This window comes from Epinephelus moara, chromosome 17 (assembly GCF_006386435.1).
Source record: "Epinephelus moara isolate mb chromosome 17, YSFRI_EMoa_1.0, whole genome shotgun sequence".
Lineage (NCBI taxonomy): Eukaryota > Metazoa > Chordata > Actinopteri > Perciformes > Serranidae > Epinephelus > Epinephelus moara.
In genome coordinates, this window is record NC_065522.1 from 29073020 (window position 1) to 29097079 (window position 24060).

Consider the following 24060-nt stretch of genomic DNA (forward strand, 5'->3'; position numbering starts at 1 on the left):
AGGGTGTGGACCAAAGTTACAGACTGTTTAGCACCAAACTCCCTCTTTGAGTTACTGTTCCTCCTCTGCAGCTCAACAAGAAAAACACTGTCAAACACTAAATACTGACTGTAACTCAGACGTCTGAAGCCTCATATTAGTTTAAACTGAACTTTGACACAGAACAAGACTGTGGATTTTGTCCTGTGGGACTGCTTCACAGACAGTATGGACAGAAAAAAAAATAATAGGGCAAAAAAAAAAAGAAAAGAAAGGGAGTAGGGGGACAGGGAGGCTGGGAGGTCTGGGGGTGCCTTCACTCCCGCTTCGCCTGTCTCCTGCTTGGGCTTCTGGCTGTCCCGCTGGGGGCCTGGTGGGGGGCCTCTGGCTCGCCTCTCCATTACCTCGGTCTGGCCTTGCCTCCTCTTTTTGCCATATTTATTATTATTATTATTATTATTATTATTATTTTATTTTATTTGTTGTTTGTCTGTTTGTTTCTTCTTGCTCCATTATTATTATTATGATTATTATGAAGATGACTATTATTATCTATTATTAGCATTATTATACTCCATTCTACTATTCTACTGGTAATTATACTATATTATATTTATTTAACATATCATCATATTGTCATATTATCTTACTCAATGTTATAGCACACTCCTATTAAGTTTGTTTTGTACACACACACAGACACACACACACACACACACACACACACACTCCCTCCCCAAACTCAAAAACTGATGTTAACTGCTATCTGTTTTTTTCTGTTGGTTTTTATTTCTGTTTTCGTTTGTTTTGTCTTTGTCATTTTCTTGTCTGCTTGCATTGTTTTGCACTTTATTTGTCGTGTATCACCTTGTTTGTTGTCTTGTAATTTCACCAATTAAAAAAAAAAAGTGCACTCAGTAGAGTGCAGACCACTGCCAGGCGACTACATTACAGCTGTGACTCTAGACAACAACACATGCTGCTCAGTTGCGACGCTGGAGTTGTCCCTCCTGACTTCCTTACAGGCAAGATGGCGGCTAAGATAAAATACAACAACAACAACAACAACAACAACAACAACAACAACAACAACACAGGACTAAATCATCTCGTATTGTGACCAACTTCAGTGGATCATCAGATATCCTGTATGGAATTAATCTGTAGATGCTCCGTTTCAAAATGAGACCACAGTTTCCTATCGACCACGAGAGATTATTGAGCATACAGTCATAAATGTCACACAAAATATGTGTCTTCACAATAAAAGTCCCATGTTGTTTTGTCATTTTAGCTTTGTTTAGCTTTTATTGTGAAGCAGCCAAAGCAGAAAATATTGGGTTTTCATCTGCAGTGACTTCATACGAATCTTATCCGTCTGACAGCGAACATGAAACGGTAAAATAAGGCAGATATCTGAAAGTACAAACAGCAACGCAGGAGAGAAACTAAACTTCAAACCACAGAGATTCAGTTCAAAGATACAAAACTTGTGAACACACAGACACTTTGAAAACTCTGGGCTGCTGCACACACACCAGTTGAGCCTCAACACATGCTTGTTGGAGGGGGCGGAGCCTGTCAGCTTCAGCTCCACTAGTTTGGAGTCCACATGTGTCTGTCTTTGCTTTTAGGTGGATTACAATAAGAAATGACACGTTTGGGCTTTTGATATGCAGACATATTTTAATTAAATGGTTCAAATATAGGCTACATAAGCCACCAACATAGGCTCGTAGCCCTAGCCCTTAAAATCACATGAGCATTTTCAGCAGATAAAAGTGAAAACAGCCTTCGAGTGTCATACATCATTCTGCACGGTGAGGCTCAAACATTCATCTGTAGGAACAAGAAGAAAACACATTTCTGAGTGGAGGAGGATTAAGTTATTGTAAACCATGTTTTTTAAAACCTTACAACTTGCACCTCACCCCCTATGAGAGCCAACCCATCCCGCAGCGCCGCTGTCCGAGGTGCTGAACAGGTACTGTAGGCCAGATGCTGCAGAGAAATCCGTATGAACAAGAGGGAGAAGAAAATAAAATAAATCCAATTAAACGACATATTTGCTGCCACCGAGTAATTCTGTGAACTGACAAGGAATGACCAGTGTGTGTGTATGTGTGTGTTTCTGTAAGTTATTTCTAACTTACTCAGAACGCTGCTCTGTCACTTTTATTTCTAACTTACTCAGAACGCTGCTCTGTCACTTTCTGACCCGCCCCACCCGACCTGCAGGTTGCTTGTCAACACACGCATCACTATTGGCAGGTGTATAAGTAAACAAATAACAACAACCACAAAGATCATTATTCAGTCTCATATTACATTTGTGGGAAGTTATTACAGTTTAGATTTTCACCTTCCCACATATGTAATAACTTCCTGCAAATGTAATACAGTAGTTATTACATTTGCGGAAAATTGTGTGTTACGTTTGTAGTAGGCATCTGCTATTACGTCTGTGGGAAATTTATTACATTTGCGGGTGTAACAAGCCGTTTTTAGGACTTCAGAAATCTCCTTTGGCAAATGATACAGATCTTATTTTACATTTTTAAGCATAGTGGTGAATAAACTCAGGTATTATCTGCATGTCTGATTCTATAAAACACCTTACAGAACCTTCTTATGGAGTAATAACTTTTCTGCTTTCACTCAGAACCATCAAATACTGCCATACTGTGATGAAATGCTGCTGTGATTAAACCTCAACAACAACCTCTGAAGTCCATCATTTGTTTTATCAGGTTCACCTCCATCACACAAAGGTGAAAAACTGTAAAATATTAAATGATTATAAATAAATAGAAGGACTGTGTTGATGAACTCAACAGCTATAAACACAACCAACTGAAACATCTACATGTTTTGCACTCACAGCATTTGAAACAGCTCAAGAACATCTGTGACAAAATACAACAGACACATCATTTGAACATTTTATGAATAACAAGAATTTCACAGTGTGTATATTTGAAGAATTAAACTACTAATCTACAATGATTTATGATGTTAATCACATCTGGACTTACCGAGCCTTTCTGCAGTTCCTCACAGCTGGAATCAGTCTCCGTCGTCCCTCCCTTGTTGTCTTGTATTTCTTCAGGTCCGACTCATCCAGAACCTCCTCTGACATCTGCAGCATGTAGGCCAGAGCTGAGCAGTGGATCTCTGAGAGTTCCTTCTTTGATCTGTTCCCTGACTTCAGGAACTCTTGGATCTCCTGATGTACTGAGAGGTCGTTCATCTCCAGCAGACAGTGGAAGATGTTGATGCTTCTGTCAGGAGAGATATTGTTTGTGTTCATCTTCTTCAGGTTGTTGATGGCTCTCTGGATGATTTCTGGACTGTTGTCTGTCCGACCCAAAAGGCCTCCTAACAGTCTCTGGTTGGACTCCAGAGAGAGGCCATGAAGGAAGCGGACAAACAGATCCAGGTGACCATTTTTACTTTGGAGGGATTTCTCCATGGCTCTCTGTAAGAAGACATCCAGGGATCTGTAATTATCCTGGTCTGTCCCCAGGAAGTCCTCCAGTACCTTTGTGTTCCTGTTGGTGAAACAGTGGAACAGGTAGACTGCAGCCAGAAACTCCTGAACGCTCAGATGAACGAAGCAGTAGACTGTTTTCTGGAAGATCACAGACTCTCTTTTGAAGATCTCTGTACAAACTCCTGAGTACACCGAGGCCTCTGTGACATCAAGACCACAGCGCTCCAGGTCTTCTTGGTAGAACATGATGTTTCCTTTCTCCAGATGTTCAAACGCCAGCCTCCCCAGCTTCAGAAGAACGTCCCTGTCAGCCTCCGTCAGCTCCTGTGGACTGGTCTCATGTCCCTCATCATACTTGTGCTTCTTCCTCTTTGTCTGAACCAGCAGGAAGTGTGAGTACAGGTCAGTCAGGGTCTTGGGCAGCTCTCCTCTCTGCTCTGTAGTCAACATGTGATCCAGAACTGTAGCAGTGATCCAGCAGAAGACTGGGATTAGACACATGATGTGGAGGCTCCTGGATGTCTTCATGTGTGAGATGATTCTGCTGGACCGCTCTTCATCACTGACTCTCCTCCTGAAGTACTCCTCCTTCTGGGCGTCAGTGAAGCCTCGTACTTCTGTTACCCTGTCAACACATGCAGGAGGGATCTGATTGGCTGCTGCAGGTCGGGAAGTTATCCAGACCAGAGCCGAGGGAAGCAGCTTCCCCTTGATGAGGTTTGTCAACAGCACGTTGACTGATGACTTCTGTGTGACATCAGTCACAACCTCATTGTTGTGGAAATCCAGAGCCAGTCTGCTTTCATCCAGGCCGTCAAAGATGAACAGAACTTTACAGACAGCGAGCTCCTCTGCTGTGACCTTCTGTAATGTTGGATGGAAAACACGGAGCAGAGTGAGAAGACTGAACTTCTCATCTCTGATCAAGTTCAGCTCCCTGAACGAAAGCAGAATCACCAGACTGACATCTTGGTTTTCCAAACCCTCGGCCCAGTCCAGAGTGAACTTCTGCACTGTGAAGGTTTTTCCAACACCAGCGACGCCGTTGGTCAGAACCACTCTGATGTGTTTCTGTTGGTCAGGTAAGGCTTTAAAGATGTGCTGACACTTGATTGGAGTTTCATGGAGGGTCTTCATCTTAGAAGCTCTCTCAAGCTGCTTCACCTCATGTTGGGTATTAACCTCTTCACTCTGTCCCTCTGTGATGTAGAGCTCAGTGTAGATCCTGTTGAGGAGGGTTTCACTTCCTGTTTCATCACTTCCTTCAGTCACACGTTCACATCTCCTCCTCACACTGATCTTATGTTCATCTAAAACCTCCTGCAGACCACTGTCTGCTGAAAGAGAAGGAAACATGTCAGACTAAAGAAATAAATCTGGACTCTGATTATTTTCATGACCAACATTAAAACAAGTAACACAAACAAATGAAGGTTTTATACATTAGTTTTATAAAATCTTTCATGTCTACACTTTACAACACAAATAAACCAAGAAGAATCCTGTTTTCAGACATGATGACATCAGCAGACAGATGTACAGTCTTACTTTGTACAGTGCTGGTCTGACTGGCTGTCTGCAGTCCAGCTCTTGTTCTGGATCTGTCTCCACACTGGGGACAGGAGGAGTCTCCTGATGAAGCAGACTGGTCCCAGTATGAGCTGATGCAATGTCTGCAGAACCAGTGTCCACAGCTGGTAGAGACTGGATCCTTCAGGACGTCCTGACACAAACTACAGCAGGACAGCTGCTCCTCCACAGAAACATGACTCCTCTTCTTCTTCTTCTCTCTGTGGAGATGAACACATTATTTAGGTCCTGCAAACTGTGCTGAAAATTATTTGCTTTATTCACACACTCAGTCACAGGCACTTCAAATATCTCATGGTGGAGCTTCATGAAAACCTCCTGAGTAATGTTGTGCTCCACTGTGAGACGACTTTCAAAAGGCAAAAAGCTCCCTCATGTTTTTCAACAGGCTCTTACTTTGTGTCTGAGGGTCCAGGTTCATTACTGAACAATAGAGGAGAATGTTTGGACCAGTCACTCTTCAAAGACAGACAGCTGGGTATTGGAGACTCTGCTCTCTGTCTGTGGAAACAACAAATGCTTTACACATATTATTAGTCCTTGTAAAGACCGGGTTCAAACAGTATCATCGTTGGCGCTGTTATGTATGAGTAAGACACTATTCTGTGTTAGGATATTACGACATTTTACGTCAGGTGTGTGTTTGCGTTGTCAGAACGAATGGCACAGCAAAGTAAACGGCAGCTATTTTTTCATCCAAGACTGAAACCGAGTGAGACTCGTTCTTCTTACACCACACAAGAACACAACATTTGGCGACGAAGATGGCTGAGTTTTCCTTACCTCCACCGGCACCGTTTTTGCCTGTCCCCACCGACCCGCCGGTACCGTGGTCTGGATGGCTGAAGGATTTTAGCGTCTACCTCGAGGCTTTGGACGACATCCCGGACAAGAGGAAGGTGGCGATGTTCTGTCATTGTCTCGGTACGGAGGGTTGGAGGATATTCAGAGCCCTCGGCTAGACCATCTAGGAAGCTGTCGCCCTCCTCATGAACTACTTTGCTGGCAAGCAGCGGGTGATTCTCCGGCGGTACAGCCTATGGAAGCGGCTTCAGCAGCCCGGTGAGTCCGTCCTGAGTTACGTCACGGACTTGCGGGACCTGCCGCGTGCATGTAACTATGGTGTGCTTCAGGATCAGATCATACGTGACCAGCTTATTGAGGGCACAATGTGTGAGAAAATCAGAGAAAAACTGCTTTTGGAGCCAGATGACTTAACACTGGATGACGCTCTGGCAAAAGCCATGCAGGTTGAATCTGCGCTACAGTGCTCCACCATGTTAATTGACAGCTCTCGCCACGCCCCCATCCACACAGGCTCTATCACACAACAGCTTCAGCCTATGGAAAGTCAAGAGGGTCAAAACAGCCATGACTGAGATGAGAGTTTTCCAGTGCAGCCAAACCGCATGCAGGGAAACAGATGAAACCATTTTGCCAAAGTTTGTAGATCTGCTCCTGCTGCCCACTCATCACAGCACAGACCCTCGTCATCTCACAGTGACTGTGCAGAGATCAGAACTGTTTCTCTTAACCATGTGACTTTTAAGATATGCACAGTGCAGCTCGGAGATGTGAGACTTCCCTTGCTGGTAGACACAGGGACAGCTGTGTCTCTCCTCAATCTCAGCACTTACAAGTTTTTTGCACACCTGCCACTGCAGCTGCCCTCCATTCTTCTGCTCGGATACGACAGCTCAAGGATTGGGATTGTGGGTGTACTCCAGATACAGGTGCGAGACGGATCCAAGCACATTCCTGCATTTCCATTTCACATTGCGAAGCGGGGTGCCAACCTCCTGGGTTTTGACCTGTTTACAGACCTACGGTTCTCATTGCATGACAACAGCGGCTCACCCATTCACCAAGTCACCTCCACCAGGGAGCAGAAATGGCCAGCTCTGTTTGATGGACGGGGCTGCCTCACGGCTTTTACACACAGGCCCCTCATGAACACATTGGCGCCCCCGGTCATACAGCCCCTGCGCCGGATTCCCCCGCATTGAGGGATGAGGTCACAAAGGAACTAAAGATGCTGCTGGAGGCAGGCATTATTGAGCATGTCAACGCTGCCCCCTGGATTTCAAACCTTGTAATAGCAAAGAAAAAAACAGGGGGGCTGAGAACCTGTGTGGATCTTTGGTGTGTCAACAAGGCCATTATCCCAGATCGGTATCCCTTACCTTCCTCAGAGGAGCTGACCACTCTCTTCTACGGCTCCACCATCTTCACGAAGCTCAACCTGCAGCAGGGCTATCTTCAGGTGCCCCTTCACCCAGCCAGCAGGGACCTGACAGCTTTCGTCACACATGCCGGGATGTTCCGGTACACCTGGATGCCATTTGGGCTTAACTCCGCCCCCAGCTGTTTCCAAAAGGTTATGACCACAATCCTTGCTGGTGTCCCTGGGGTTACTATGTACTTGGATGACATTGTGGTCAGCGGCTCAGCAGGGTGTTTGCAGCCCTCCAGAAGAACAATCTGACCCTGAACGGTGAGAAATGCTCCTTTGCCGCTGCCACCATTGACTTTGTGGGGTTTTGCCTGTCAGCTAAGGGCATCACACCTCTCCTGTCAAACGTCGATGCCATACATCGTATCCCCGAGCCCATCTCAGCTTCCCAGGTAGCCTCATTTCTAGGCATGACAGCATACTACCTCCAGTTTCTGCCCCATTATTCTCAGACCACCGCTCCCCTTCGCCAGCTCCTCAAAAAGGAGGAGCTGTGGAATTGAACTGCAGCTTGCTCAGAGGCGTTCAGCTCACTAAAGGCTCAGCTCACCACACCCCCCATCTTGGCCCATTTTGACACGTCCAGCCCCACCCTTGTCACCTGTGATGCCTCAGCTGGAGCGGTGAGGGCTGTCCTCTCGCAGACATAGAACGGCATTGAGCAGCCGGTCGCCTTTGCCTCCAAGGCCCTGAACCCCACTGAGCAGAGGTATTCAGTCGGCAAACGTGAAGCACTAGCTTGTGTCTGGGCGTGTGAGAAGTGGCACCTTTATCTGTACGGCCGCCAGTTCACCCTCTGTACAGACCACCAGGCCCTCACTACTCTGCTGTCCGCCTCAGGCAGCGGCCACAGGCCTGCACAGGTGGGGGGAGTGGCTCAGGCAGTATGACTCTACAAGCTCAAGTTTACTCCAGGCAGTGACAACGTGGTTGCAGACCTCCTCTCTCGGTCGATCGACGCCCCCACTCCAACCGTTTCTCCTGCCGCCTTCAAGGAAGAGCCCAAGACCATCCAGCTGTTGCACGGGCCCCTGCAAACAGTGGTGTCATTGGAGGAGCTGCGGCGGTAATCGGAACAGGACCCACTGCTGTCTACCCTGCGCACCTACATACGGACCAGATGGCCTTCACGGGTGCCTGAGGATCTTGCCCCATTTGCTAGGGTGCGACACGAACTCTCATGCTGCGGTGACGTCTGTGTCTCCAGGGGCCTCTGCACTGTGGTCCCAAGTAGCCTACGTGTGCGTGTCATGCTAATGGCGCACGAGGGTCACTTGGGGATAGTTAGGGTCAAGCAACGATGCCGTGACCTGGTGGGGTGGCCAGGTATCGACTGCGACATTGAGACCATGGTCAAAGACTGTGAGCCATGCCTCCTCAGTGGGAAATGTGGGCTGCCGGCTGCAACGCCCCTGCAGCCTGTCCTGTGGCTGTCCCGCCCGTAGGAGCATCTACAGCTGGACATCTGTGGTGAAATCCACGGCCGAGGGGTCCCACACCACCAACGCTTCCTGGTGATGGCATACGACCTTCACTCAAAATGGCCTGAGATGACCCCAGCAGGTACAGTCACAACTCAAGTCGTTATCGACATCTTGGATGGCCTGTTTGCATGATGGGGCTTGCCACTCACTATCACCACAGATAATGGACCCCAGTTTGTGGCAGGGAAATTCTCATACTTTCTCAGCAGGAAAGGGATAAAACACATCCGCACAGCATACTTTCACCCCCAGGCCAACAGGGGGTTCGAACGTTTCATCCAAAGCCTGAAAAATGGAATCCGAACACATCTGTTCCAGGGCTGCACATTTCAAACTGCGCTCAATCAAACACTCTTACACTACAGAGCGAGCCAGCATGCAACAACGCAGGCTTCTCCGGCATCCCTCATCTTGGACCATGCCCACACCTGCACTGCTACCAGCTGCTGGTGTGGCGGACATGGACGGAACGCTTTTGAGACCCTGGACACCCGCATTGCCAAGGGCCATTAGGCCAACCGGGTATCCGCTGCAGCCACCAGCCGCACAGCCTCTACCTGTCATCCCTGTTCCTCAGCCTCCTCCTGAATGCCCACCAGGCATGCATCCTGTTCCTCAGCCTCCTCCTGAACGCCCACCAGGCATGCATCCTCCTCAGCCTCCACCGGGTCCAGGCATAGGGCCTCATCCCATGGTGGCGGAGGGCAGGCCACAGTGGGACCGCCCTTCACACTTCAAAGACTTTGTTACTACGTTTCATACATAAGCTGTCAATGTCTCCTCCTGTTCTGTGAGGGACTGTTCTACTGTACGCGGCTATGTTGGGTTTTGAAGGGGGGGGGTTATATATGAGTAAGACACTATTCTGTTTTACGACATTACAACGTTTTATGTCAGGGGTGTTGAGCTTTACGTGTGTGTGTTTGCCTTGTCAGAACGAATGGCACAGTGAAGTAAACGGCAGCTATTTTTTCATGCAAGACTGAAACCGAGTGAGACTCGTTCTTCTTACACCACACAAGAACACAACAGGCGCTGTCTGTGTTTTACCCACCAGCAACTACGTGTCTCCTTTATCTCAACACCCTTGTAAATATACGGATAATTTAGTTTCCTTCTTATTTCTTCTCTCAGTGCTGCTCTTATAGAATCATCTTCAGGTCAGTTTACAGTAGAAACAGTCTCTTACTTTGTGTCTGAGGCTCCAGGTTTATTACTGAAGAATGGAGGAAGACCTTTACTGCGGTCACTCTTCAAAGACAGCTGACAGCTGGACACTGGGGACTCTGATCTGTCCCCGTCTGCCTCCAAATCAGCCATCTTCCCAAATCTGAGAGAACTGTAACACACATACACAGTGTGATGAAGTCAGTAACTTCTTATTTATAGGACATGATTACATATTGGCTGGGTATTTCTATGACACACAGTAGGGGAGAGCGGGGTCAGTTGGGACACTTTTGTACTGACACTAAATAACCTTTGATTACTCACAAACTACTTTAGAGCCCAACAAAAATGTGTTATTGATTTGTAACAAGGTAGGAACTATAAACAATATAGTCCTAACTGTCCCAGGGAGAGCAGACACACTTTGGACTCCTGTGTTAGCTCCCAACAAACATTCAGCTAACACTAGCACAACATGATGTTTTTTGTATGTAGCACAACTAAAAACAGTATGGTAGAAGACAAATGACAAAATAGCCAGATTATTTACTTACATGCTGCAGATTTCAAAACTGTGAATAAATTGTGAGGAACAGTCAGACGGTCTCCATTTTGAGGTTGAAAGTGAACAGGGTGTGGCTGAGCATGGTGGATGGCGCAGTTTCTTTCTACCTTGCTAAATAGGCGGCACTGTCCGACCTCACTCTCCCCTATAACAGACTAAACAATGAATCAGAATAAAAATCAGCAGATTAATCAATAATGATAGTAATCTTTATTTTTATAGTATTAACACTCACCGTGTTTCCGACGACCTGTATTCCTCTGACTGCTCTGTCAACCTTAAAATGGAGTCTGAACACACTTACTTTAGACTTTGACTTGGGACTCTTGAACAATTTTTATCACTTTTATTACTTCGGTGCATTAAACTTTGGTCAATGTGTTTGCAGGAGGGCACACACACACACACACTCCCTGGTCCAGGTGTGTCCAAAGTCCCAGGGAGCGGTCTCGACTCACAGCTTATTATTCCTAATATAAGTGGTGTCAGTTCTACAGAGCGGGCACAGCAAATTCGGGATGATGGAAAAGAATATTATATATATTATATATAAAGAATATTCTGCATGGCGATATTGTGTCTATACACAGACGCCACGTATTGATCTTTTACACATTATGCATTTTTGCAGATACACATTTAATATAACTTTTGGTGCTAGAATGATAAAGTCAGTTGCTTTTTCGGGCCACTAGATGGTGCTGATGTTTTTTTCCTGGTGAGGTCAGCAGAGGTCTCAGTCAGTAGCATTTGGCAGGAAGTTCATCAAAACGAAGATGGAGGCACTGGAGAAAGAAATAAGAAACGTGCCACTGCTGTTTAAATCAAACGTCTGGACTTATTTTGGATTTTTGAACACAGAAGGAAAGGAGGACTTGGATATGACACACATGATTTATGAGCAGAGTCATACGAGAATAAAATACTGTAGGAATACTACGAACATGAGGGCTCACCTCACACTCCACCATCCAGAGATAGTGTTAGCCACTGACGGCCAAGCTAACGCTAAGCCCGCTCACAGAATGTGAAATAAGAAGAGACACAAATCACTCCTGCAATGAATAAAATGTGGAAAGAGAATTTAAAAAGTCACAACAATAAAAAAAAGACCTTCTTGAAAAAAACACTTTACTGACAGAGAAGTAGAGAGAGAGCTGCCACCTTCATCCTGACCTGCTGCAGGCAGACAGACAGACAGACAGACAGAAAGACAGACAGACGGACAGACAGACAGTAGTTTGTTTGTTCCTCTTTGGATTTCATGTGTTAATCTTACATTTCTTTCCTACTCCACTCTGCTAAAACACCATGCTAAGTTTCTATGCTTTATGCTAATGATCGTGTCAATTACAGCAGTGGTCTGTGTTCATGTGATTGATGCTGACTTTAATACAGTACATTGTAAGTTGTGAGTGATGCTGTTGCCCACCTTTTAGAGTGTGTTAAGATCATGTTCTGGCAGACATTTTATTGAGTGGAGTAATTATGGGCTGCATCATTTGCTATAAGCTGCCATGGCTAGTTACATAGTGACATGTAGCTTCCTCCTTAGTTTAATAAGTCCTGCACTGTTGTAGGAACCTGTTTGTACATTTTATTGAAGGATTTATTGGACTGTATAGTGATGTAGTTTGGCTGTATGTGTGAATGTATTTGTACAGCATGATGTAGTTTGTCATAAGATCCCTGTAGTTCTGACTCACTATGCTGATGTTTATAGTATTTGTTTTTGTCTTGTTTCAGTGTTTTTACCGATTTAAATCACCTGGTCCGTTTGTTTTGGAGAGGAAGAGACCTCTGTGGATAATATGGCTCACGGTAAAAACCTCATCGACAATGAACACTGAAGGAATTCTACCTGAGAGAAGTTTCAGCTGGTTGCAATCTGCAATCATCACCGCTATAGACGCATTTAAGTCTTTAACACTGAACCTTTAAGATTAAAACTCAAAGAAAAACTTAAGATGTACTCACAAGTCTGTTGTGGTCTGGCTGTGTCACAGGACGCTGTGGAAGAAAATAAAACACAATGTGAATGGAACTGAAGTAATAAAACCAGCAAACAAACTGAGCCTGACAAACTCAAATTGATCATCAAAGAGTAAATGAATGTAGTCAGTGAACATTATTCCTCACTATGATAAGAACACCACTTAACTTGCAGCCACACGTGGCAGCAGCTGTCTGGAGGACGGTGTTTTTAGTTTAACATGAGCAAATCCTTTGTTCCTTTTTTCTATGTGTGCTCACAATGTCCAAAAAAGCACAAAAGCAGAACATGTGAAGAGCGTCTGCACACTGCTCCCATTAACATATAGGTCTATTTCATAACATCAAGTGATGTTTCAAGTGTCAAACTCTTGAGACAAAGAAAACACACACCTTCAAATACCTACGAGGCCAGGTCACCTGACTGCTCACCTGACTGCTCACCTGGTCCTGGTCTGGTGGGGAGTTATGAAGCACATGCACCCTCAGGTGTGGGGAGTCTGCTTCCTGGTGCCAGTAAGCCTGTAACAAACATTCAGATATTCAGTAATGTATTCATACAAGTCAAGTTTAGGAACTATCATCATTCATTTTTAGGCAACTGCATTTCAAATATTGCCTCAAACTCACCTTTATCCACAACCTTGGTAAATTAATTCAGTATGAGAGTTACAATTCAAACATATGCAGTTTAATTATTTGGTGTGCTGCCTCTGATGGCCTTTGAACATGGAGGCTACAGTAGCTACAGGAAGTAGGAGGGACAGGACTTGTTATTAGCATTTAGCTCCACTAGATGGCGCCACAGAGCCATTAAACTGCAGCAGGATCTCAGACGCAGTTTTTCAACAGGTTGATAAACTGAACTACATCAACAGGGATATTTATAACTATGTGACTACTGAATAAAAGATATAAGTGGCACCATCCAACCTGCTGTTCCTCATCAGTCTGTGAAGATACAGAAATGTTTGATTTAATTTGGAGAGAGAGGGGTGGAGCATTGAAGTTTGATTTAATTTGGAGAGAGAGGGGTGGAGCATTGAAACAGGAAGTAAAAACTGACAGGGACTGTGCCACCATTCTCTGCTGCGTGTGACACTGACTATGACCTGGAACATCTAGATAATATATTTTGGATTCATAAGGTAATGAGGAGAAAACGTCAGTGAGGTTTATTCACTGTAAGCAGCAGTTTTTGATCCCATGTGTTTCCCTGTGAGAAGTTGGACAAGCTGTTTGCTGTGTGCTGTTTGTAGTCCGTAGGTTTTACTGTTGCCATAGACACGTTTCCAGTAATGGCCGTCTAAAAAACCCCTCAACAAATAATACTTATAATTATCATAAATTTCATTTATTATTTGTCTCATGTCTTGTCACAATGTACACATTCTGATGAAGAACAGGAAGTCGCCATCTTAAATACCCATGATGCCGGCACAAGGCGTGTGACATCATTTAATAAAAGTAAAAAATATATTATATATTACATATATTCATCAATAACAGTCAGTTCATCAGAGATTACTAAAGAGACTGATACTAGAACCATTTATGTGCACAGTTTTAGGAGCTGTTTTTACATGTTTTGCATTTTCTAATTGCATTTTTAACATCATTTTGGTTGGAGGTCTAATGGTACATGTATGTATTTGTCCAAAACTCTTTAGTTTTTCTATCTTCTTTGGTTAGTGTGCCGGCAATCATGAATTGTCACCATCATGTGATCCAAGTAATTACTGTTGAATTAGCATAATACATTCCAATAAGGTCCATGTCTTAGCATGTGTGGAACATAAGTAACAGAGACAAGAGAAAGTTCACAGGACAGAGAATGGTGGATGGTGCAGACCGTGTTCATTTGAAGTTAGGTCAACTTAGTTCTCTGGAAACACAAACATTTTATTAGGGATACATGATAATACCAGCACATCATCAGTACTGGTCCATATTGGCTTTAAAATGAACTATTTGATTCGGCCAACATGCTTTTTTATTTTGCACGATGAATGAATATCACATACGTTGAAGAGTACTGTATTTCATGTCTCCATCTGCTGGTGGGCCGTCACTATAAGAGCATGCATGTGTAATATGACTTAAATTCCACCACAGAAGAGACTTGATGATCACTAAAATTAGCTGCTGAAGAGTGGATCGCTATCGGTTATTGGTCAAATGAGTTGTTACATATCGGCACATCCGATATCAGCAAAAAAATCCAATATCGTGCATCCCCATCTTGAATGCATATACAAGGCTTCAGCCCTGCTAAAATATTCTTCTTGTTTTACAGATGCATATACAAGGCTTCAGCCCTGCTAAAATATTCTTCTTGTTTTACAGTTTTGATGCCTCCTCATGGGCGATAGCCGCGGCCAGAGGCATTATGTTTTTTGGTTGTCCTTCCATACGTCTGTCTGTACCACCGTGTGTCCGTCAGTCCCATCCTTGTGAATGTAAAATCTCAAGAATTCCCGAAGGGAATGCCCTCAAATTTGGCACAAATGTCCACTTGGACTCAATAATTAATGACTAATCAATGACTAATTAGAATTAGTTGGTCAAAGGTCAAAGGTCACTGTGACCTTACAAAATATATAGATATACAAGATAATTACGAAAAAATTTCACACAAATGTCCGACAGGATAAAATGATGATTATTATATATCTTCAAAAGGTCATGCCAGTGTCATGCAATCTGGGCAGTTAAGAAAACTCTCCCAGCAATCTGGGCTACCCTGCATGACATCATCAGTCTGCCAAACCCACACCGGAGGATGAAGGCAAGAGCTATCAGTGCAGTCACTGATGAGAAGTTTGTTTTGCATCTCATTCTGTTCCAGGATGTTTTCACAACAACCGAATTCATGTCGAATCAGCTGCAGTTCACCAATTTTGATCTCATAGCAGCAGATGATCTGGCCCAGTCTGTAATCACTGCACTCTCAGAAAAGCGCACAGAGGACACATGGAAAGAAATCCGAAAGCAAGCAGAAGGCCTGTGTGGAAAGACAGGAATTGCAACACAGACGCCACCACGTGAGAGAAGACCGTCCCAAACAGCTCCACATCTGGAGGATTTTATTGTGGAGGCCCCGTTAGAAAGAGCACGCAGGATTTTATTGTGGAGGCCCCGTTAGAAAGAGCACGCGTAGACGGCATGGATGACCTGAAAATGCACTCTTTCTATCCTGTTATAGACAGGTTGTTAATGGAGATGAAATGGCGCTTTTCAACAGATACAAATGATGTACTGAGAGGTGTGCCAGCCCTGTGTCCCAAACACACATCTCTTTGGACAAAACACGCATACTGCCCATGGCCCATCATTAGGGAATAAGTGACGAGAACTTGTCTGTAGAGCTCGAGTTTGTTTGTGCCACAATAGGACGGCCTGGAGGGTTGGTGAGTGATTTATGTACCGTGGGTAAAGTGTATATTCCAGGCTGTACTGGATGCTTAAAGAAAAGTAAATTCTGATTCAGAAATCCAGCCTCTCTTTTCCGCATCTTCAAGCTAAGAAAGTATTTCCTGCTGAAAAGAGAAGGTTGGGTCATAGTTTAGATTTTTCTCAATTCTGGCGTTCGACACTTGAAAATAATTCCGTGCCTGTATTTATCAGCATCTTGGACACAAATCCCGCCACGATGACAATGTCTGTTCATTCAAAGCATTTCTTTAACACTCTGGGGTGCCGAAAAGGGGGGAAAAAGGAGAAGGATTTTAGGGGCCCATGATTAAGAGGGGCCCAGAGAGGCCCCTAATAAAACTATAATACTGACAAAAAATAATATGACACTAAGTTACTAACTAACTTCTAATCACAAATATAGTTTATTTACAATGTGCTGGTAACAATAACTTTATTTGTTTTGGAAACATTAACAACCCCTCTCTATTTAAGTAAAAAGGTTCAGTCCGACTGGATCAGCTGCAGTGCACCGGTAATTTGTCACAGACAGCGGGTAAGGAGGCGGAGATGGCAATATGCCTCAAAAATCAGGTAGCCACAAACAGAAAGAAAGGAAGCTAAGAGAGGAGAAAGAAGCAAAGGGTCGACACTATGTCACCCAGTGTTTCAAAAAGCAAGGTGGGTTTGTTAGTGGTTCATGTGGTGGAAAGTTATGGAATATTAACTTTGTCCCTGGTCTATAAGCAGCTTATAGACCATGGACGAAGTTAATATTCAGAAGAAGATGATCATGTTAGTTAGGGATGAGCAAGCAAACAACATTTAACCTGAAAAAAAAGTCCAAAAAAGTTAATAACTTAAAAAAATTATGGCGAAAAGGTAGTTTCTTACAACCCTAGAATTAAGATAAAAATATTCACAAATGAAAAAACACTTCTGGTTGCTAATAAGTGGTGTTTAACTTTTGATTTAACAGTAAAAATTGAAACCCTCGGCACGCACTGCAGCGCAAGCAGACAGATGCGCAACTCAGAGCAGCATGTGTCACTGACACCAGACTCAGAGCGCAGCGGACCGATGGAAAATGTCACCATCAGCATATAATTTTACATCAATAAAATCTATTTTATCATTATTTTGAGTCACATTGTTGAAGAATTGTCTGTGTTCAAGCAGGATAATAGGTCTCCATTCATTGCACGTTGGGCTTTCTATTTCCTTTTCGGAGATGGTGTTGCGTTCAAGCCCCCCTAAAAAATGGTAGAAAAAAAAAAGGCCGAATATTCGATTTTTTTTTTTCACAATCGAATCCTGTGCCATCGAACGAACTTTGAAGCTTCGAATTTTTTGGGTCAGCCCTATAACATACACTCTACAGAGCCAGGTCCAGGATGCTCTTCAAGTTTGTCAGGGAGGAATGAGGAAGTGGAGGAAGAAATTATTCGTTTTTCAGAAATATGGGAATGATAGTCAAAAATACCATCAAAATGCATAGTTTTATGTAAAATAGCATCCCGGCCAGCTGTGTATAGGGCCCAGTAAAAATTCTTTTCATGGGGCCCAAAATCCCTGGCAGCGCCCCTGCGATATTTGTCCATGGGATTGGAATTCCCTTTCTGGTGCTTTTTACAAATGATGCAATGTAATTTAGATTTAATGTCCACAGCAACAGCTTGCCCCAGAAGTGTTTTAATGTTTTGATCCACATCAATATCTTCATGGTTGATAGGCAGTCCGTAAAAGTTGAGTGTGGAGTTGTTGTTAGTAGACATTTTCCAGCAAAATGCCTTGTTGACAAGTTTGTAATAATGTATGACTTCTGTGCCTGTATGCACTGATACTGTTCATTCCACACCTGGATTTTCATAGCAGCTGTTCCGTCATTCCCCACCACTGTAGTGACCTCCTGATTACTGCCATGGACAGAGACGGTGTATTTGTGGGTAGCAACTGATGTGATCTTGCATCTGATTGAGTCAATCTGATGAAATAAGATAATATTAATGTTTAAACTGTTAAGTTATTAATGTTAAAGATTAAACAGTGGAGAAAGAGGAGCTCGTGAGTAAACACATTTACCTTATGATGAGAGGGTAGCAGATTTGCTTGTGCCAGGCTGCTTTCTTCAGTCTTCTGTTGTCATGGATGAAAGTTGACATGGGTAGGTTCCATTGTGGTGTTGAATTTGCAGATCACATCATACTCTGACTATTGTCGGTAACCTGTTCATGAAAATATCCAAAGTAAAGCAATTTGTCAGCTGATCATTATAGGAGAACTGTATTTTATGATAAAGATGATTAAGCAAAAAGTTGAGTTGTTTTATAAATACTTACTGCATGCTTTTCTTATGTTGAAGAGTTTGATGGCTTGTCTTGTTTCTGTAAACTTCAAAAAATGCGAATGGACCTGCATCTTGTAGGAAACAACGTCATGAAATCTTTCACTTGAAATCTGAGTTACTGCATTAAAGTAATGCGTTCGATTTTTGGATATCTTAGCTGCACTCACTTTACTGATATATCGCTCTACAGTGGCAACATCACTTTGATCTGCTTTAGGCTTCTTTCTTGGGTTCTCTTCCATGATTTATAAGTAGGGAAAACTCCAGAACTCTTTTAAATACTTCTCTGTCTGAACCAGGTGTAAACTATCAGCAATTAGGTGACTGACTGATCACCACAGAGCCAGTGTGTGACATCAGCATTGCCCATGTGATTCCATGAACTGGGATTGACCTCTTGAGTTCAATGTAATGTGAGCTGTCCTGCAATGGTTGTTCAGGTTATACAAAACAAGTGACTTTTAAATGAATGATTCAGTAAAACTTAATTGATTTTATGTTTTACTATTTTGAGTTTAATATACAAATGGAAATGCAGCATGGTGGCAGTACTGTGGCTCTGCTCAGTGCTGCCTACTGCTCCTCATGGATGGGTTAAATGCAGAAATTAATTTCACTGTACAACTGTATGTGTGACAAGTAAAGTACCTTTACCTTGATGAAATGCAACTTGCAATGTGTGGGTTCCAAGTGCAAAAGCAATCTTTGACTTACAGTGAATTTTAAGAAGAACTGAAATTCAATGTGAATGCATGTTTTTTTTTTGTTTTTGTTTTTTAAATCAAATGGAACATCATAGCTGCTTTACAGCCATGGTTTGGGCCAGGCAGTTTTGTGCAGCAAGCAGAAGAATAGGAAGACAACAAGAAAGTTGGCATTACAATGTGCATTTTGTATCAGTTGAGACTTGAACTCACACTCTCTGACACCAAGGACCATCCAGTACCTCACTGACTTAATCAGAAAGTGAGAATATAGTCACCAGTCAGCCAGGTGCAGGATTTCAGCTGTCCATGTATGGAAAGGCAAACTTTAAAATGCTGCCAAAAATTCAGTTATAAAGACATAATTGTTAGAATTTGCCAATTTTATTGTGCTTTTTAAAAAGCAAATATTCATCAGGATTATGTGAATACTGTAAAATAGAAGACTCATTGAAGCATATTTTTTTTCCACTATTTTTGAAATAATTAATTTTGAGAATTAAAGAGGGAAATCAGGAAGCTTCAAGTGGATTTAAAACATTTATGTGCTATTGGGTTAGTAAGTCTTTTCCATTTTTTGAAAGAAACTGAGCCAATCAAATCTTTTCCATTTTTTGAAAGAAACTGAGCCAATCAAAACGATTTACTACAGAAAAATATATTTTTTTGTTTTTGTTTTGTGGCAGTGTAATGCTTGTCCAAACATAGGTGGCAGTAATGTACTTTAATACTGATTGTCACCCTCCATAAAACTGGATTAAGCACTGGATAAGAACTGGATAAAAAAAGTATGTTATTGTTACTTTCATAACTTCCTAAAGGTAGAGTATGCAGTATTTTCCAAATAAAAAATGCACTATTTGCAAACAGCCTCACTCGAGGTTCGCGCTTCCCCACTCTCCCTCCTCCTCTCCTGCTCCGCTGCCTGTGAGTGTGTGTACTACATAATAAAGTGAATCTCTCTGGGCAGAAGCAACCTCTGAAACAGATGATTAAAACACTATTTTCTGACTTTTTCACAGTGGTCAAGTTTTAAAAACACTAATAAACACTCACAACTCCACACAACTCTGCCAGATTACGTTTAAATGCGCTCTGCGTTTGTATGGTGACACAACGGTCCCCGCTTTGTGCTGTGTCTCTGTGTGTGAGTCTCATGTGCTGACAGGCGTGACAAAGTGGCAATGTTTGAATGGCTGTGCGGTGATTGGCTGGGAGCTACACACACTCACACAGAAAAATGGAAAGACTTGCAACACTGTTCATGCTCCCAGTAAAAAATATTATTATATCACTGAAAGAGACAACACGGCTACAAACACACTGCCCAAAGGTTGCCGCCCAGAAGGAGCCCAGCCACACAGCAAAACAATGAGAAATACAGGCAGAGGGCTGAGTTTATGCAGATAAACACACCACCACACTCTTGTAGTGGGTCATAAGTGATGATTGAGAGGAATTATACCATGTCCACATATTTTTTTGTTTTGAACATCGTGCATACTCTACCTTTCAAAATGTTAACAATGTTGTTTGTGGAGTATGTTGTTTTAGTATGTTGCAATTTTGGAATTTGTAGTCGATTAAGAAATAAAAGAAACATAAGAGAATCCCAAAATTACTAAAATTACATTGTCTCATGTATATCACACAGTAATTTGTCTTTGTGAATAAACTGATCTTAATTTTTTAACTGATGTTTTCAGATGCCACGCAAAGGTAAAAAGAACGAGATCATAAAAAAGCTACACGCTGCAAAGAAAGCTGAAAAGGTCTGTCCTAATACCTCAACTGACTGCCTGAATGACAAGGAATCTTCAAAACTCTCACACTGCCCTGCCGTCCAAGGTAAAACAAGCTCTACAAAGACTGATGCAGATGTTGTTAAAGGTAACCTTGCTTCATCCTCTGCTGTCTTTGTAGATAATGCACATTCTAACAAAGCACAAAAAGTTTACTGCTTTGGTGCTGGTAAAACTGATATCAGCACTTCTGTTGATGGATCTGGAAATGTTGGTCAAATCCCTGCTACATCATGTGCTGTTCAAGTAAGGCTTTCTATACAAGGTTCATACCACCAGGGTGATAAACGATTTGGTATATATGCTGGAACTCAGTGCATTGCCAACAGTTTCAGTGCAGTTGTTAAGACTGTCAGGAAAAGCATACGCACATGGAGCACTGATGATACTGACACTGTTTTAGAGAATGGAAATAATCTCCACCATTCTCTGCGACAAAACGGTAAGATAAAGTCTAAATATGGCTACATGGTTGTGACTGAACTACCTGACATCTACAGGCTGGAGAATGACACATTTTCTCTCAGTTTGGGTGTTCCTACACTTGGACAGATTGGTGTGTTTGACTATGACAATGCCGAAGCTGTCACGCAGCCTTTAGATATGGCATTACAAATGGTCTTCTTAGATTTCAGTGCTTGTTTGGTAACTCTCTTTTTTTTTTTTTTTTTTTTTCCTTCCCTATTTGTCTGCATTGGTCTTCATAGCTTAGCGCCACAAAAGGGTGTAAGCTTCTTGTGAAGATTGATGCACTGTTAATCTTGCAGTCAAGTATTTTATACCCATAATGCGTGGTTGTGACCGTCACCCACCCTCCCTGGAGACTAGCCTAACAGCCTTTATTGGAAAAACTTCCTAATATGAGCCAGAGAGGGCCGTGATACACCAAAGTGTGTCAAGGGGAAAGTAAGGAAACAAGCAAGGGGGAGGGGGCAGGTGCTTAAGTCCTGAGTTATATAGTGACAGTGCATGCGGAGAAGAAGGAGGAAAAACAAACAAACAAATAAAAAAAAAAAAAAAAAAAAACAGGGGAGAAACAGGCAGTGTAGCTGATGTATTGTGGCCTTGAGGTGGTTGTGCTCCATGCAGATTATCAAAAATAAACATATACATGTCTACTATACTGTACTGAAAAACAAAAACAAAAGAGAAGTCTATACTGAACACCAAAAATGTGAGAGTCTTGGTGGAGGGGGAAAGCCCGATTGTAGAGAAGAGTTGCCAGCGCGGTGTGGTAGGTTTGAGAAGCAAGTGGGCCCCTTTGGAGTGATCCCATCGGTTCTTTGCGATGCGTCACGGAGCTGAAGTATCGAACGTGCATGCGTGTATTTGAACCCTCCCAATGTGTTTATGAAAACCATCACCAGGGACCAGGGCCAGCCCTGCGGGGGAAGGGGGGCGGTATGGCACCCCAAGACCACAGGAGCGCCCAGACCCCAAGACCAGGGAGCCGCAGAGGCCGCAGGACACCACGCAGGCCCAAGGACCCGGGGCAGCAATGGCCGGCACCCCCAGAGAGCCAGAGACACACCCCAGACAGGCGGGGCAGGAGGGCCCGCCCACCCACACCCAACGCGGACCGCCTAGAAAAAAAGTTATGCTGATCCTGACTACCGGAAACAAAAACTTGAAAAAAGCAGAGAAATTTACAACACAAATCCTGAACACAAGGAATATAAGATTGCAAGTCGTATATCACAATATTTAAAACAAGCTGAAAATAATAAGAATATTGTTAATGCAATTAAAAACTTCTATAATACAGTTTCTAAAAATCTTGGTTATATATGTTGTGTTTGTCACAGACTGTAGTTCAGAAACCAAGTCGTTCAGTGTAAAGTGGGTTCATATAGAAAGAACAGTGAAACTGCTGCATTAGCCACCAAATGTATCACAACTACATACTTGCATAAACAAAATGAAGAATGTGGTGCCAAATGCAACCTCTGCAGCTGGGAGAGAGACAAATTGTGGATTTGTCGTACGTGCCATGGAAAGCTACAGAATGGTAAAATGCCTGAAGGAAGTGCTGTAAATGGTCTTCATCTAGAACCGATTCCGGTGGAGTTAAAATGCTTGAATTCTCTTGAAGAACACTTGGTAGCGTTAAATATCCAATTTATGAAACTTGTTCCTTTGCCTAAATCAGGACAGAATGGGGTTCTTGGTCCTATGGTTTGTGTGTCTTCTAACATCAATGATGTCACAAGTATTCTACCAAGAGAAGAACAAAGCAATTTGATTATTAAAGTCAAGCTCAAAAGAAAATTATCATACAAAGGACATTACCAATATCAGTTTGTTAGAACAAAACATGTAAAAATGGCTTTGGAGTATTTGATTAAAAACCAACATATGGTATGCAGTTATAAATGTGAATGACCAATGGGTGAACCCTCTGGAGAAAAATGAATCAGTGGAAGATGAATGTGATGAAGTTGAAGACATCCCAACTGAAGGTGGATTGTAAAACACTGATATGGATGAAAATGAAGACTCAAGAATACAAAACAATGACAGTGGAGTGGATGAAGTTGAGGAGACTTTGACTTACACTGAGCAATAACAAGGAATCTTTCTGGATACATGTTTACAACCTGTTGATATTGGCCAAGAAATTTTGGATCATCATTTTGATGACGTGTTTTGCCTCACTCCAGCTGAAGGAAGGAAGGAGTCCTGTCCATTTGTTAAAAGACGTGTCCAATGAAGCTAAATGTTTTCCATCTTTATATCCAACAGGAGGTCCAACTTTCCCTGACAAAAGACCACTAAGAATTACACAATCTTAAATGCTGATGGAAGGTTCGCTCAAAATATAGATTATATATTCTATGTTCAATGCATTTCTGAACTTGAACAAATTCTATCAAATGTTTCAATTGCTTTGAGGAAAGGGTCATCTAACTGCATTAGGAATGTCACTGCAAGCATGTTGACAAATCGAAAATCTCTTCAAGAGATATTAAAATTTGATCAGGGTTACAAATTCTTGAAGCCTATCCGTGGTACTCCCCCTTTCTGGCAATCTGTACAAAAAAATATATTTGCGATGCTGAGACAACTAGGTTTACCAACCTGGTTCACTTCTTTCTCATGTGCTGAAATGAGATGGACAGAAATCTTGGAGACAATTATGACACAAGAAGGTATAAACAAAAGTATTAATGAAATGGACTGGTTGGAAAAGAATGATTTATTGAAACGAAATCCAGTAACTGCAGCAAAAATGTTTGATCATCGTTTTCAAACATTTTTAAACAAACTTATCCTTTCAGATGCTAACC

General features: G+C 42.8%; 2 long non-coding RNA genes and 1 pseudogene across 4 annotated transcripts in view; 1 reads left to right on the forward strand and 2 right to left on the reverse strand.

Moving 5' to 3' along the window:
- The window catches only part of LOC126403734 (NACHT, LRR and PYD domains-containing protein 14-like), a 152391-nt pseudogene that overhangs the window by 58394 nt on the left and 69937 nt on the right, over positions 1 to 24060 (reverse strand).
- Positions 1 to 24060, forward strand: part of LOC126403750 (uncharacterized) — an 89400-nt gene that overhangs the window by 20033 nt on the left and 45307 nt on the right. The window lies entirely within an intron of this gene.
- LOC126403752 (uncharacterized) lies at positions 11171 to 13320 on the reverse strand. 2 transcript variants are annotated; one of them, XR_007571360.1, is made up of 4 exons: positions 12900 to 13320; positions 12492 to 12524; positions 11471 to 11569; positions 11171 to 11299 (listed from the first exon to the last, which is right to left on the reverse strand). It is a non-coding gene; the product is annotated as an uncharacterized LOC126403752 (long non-coding RNA). The 2 variants fall into 2 exon arrangements; XR_007571359.1 differs by lacking the exon at positions 11171 to 11299 and having other exon boundaries at positions 11353 to 11569.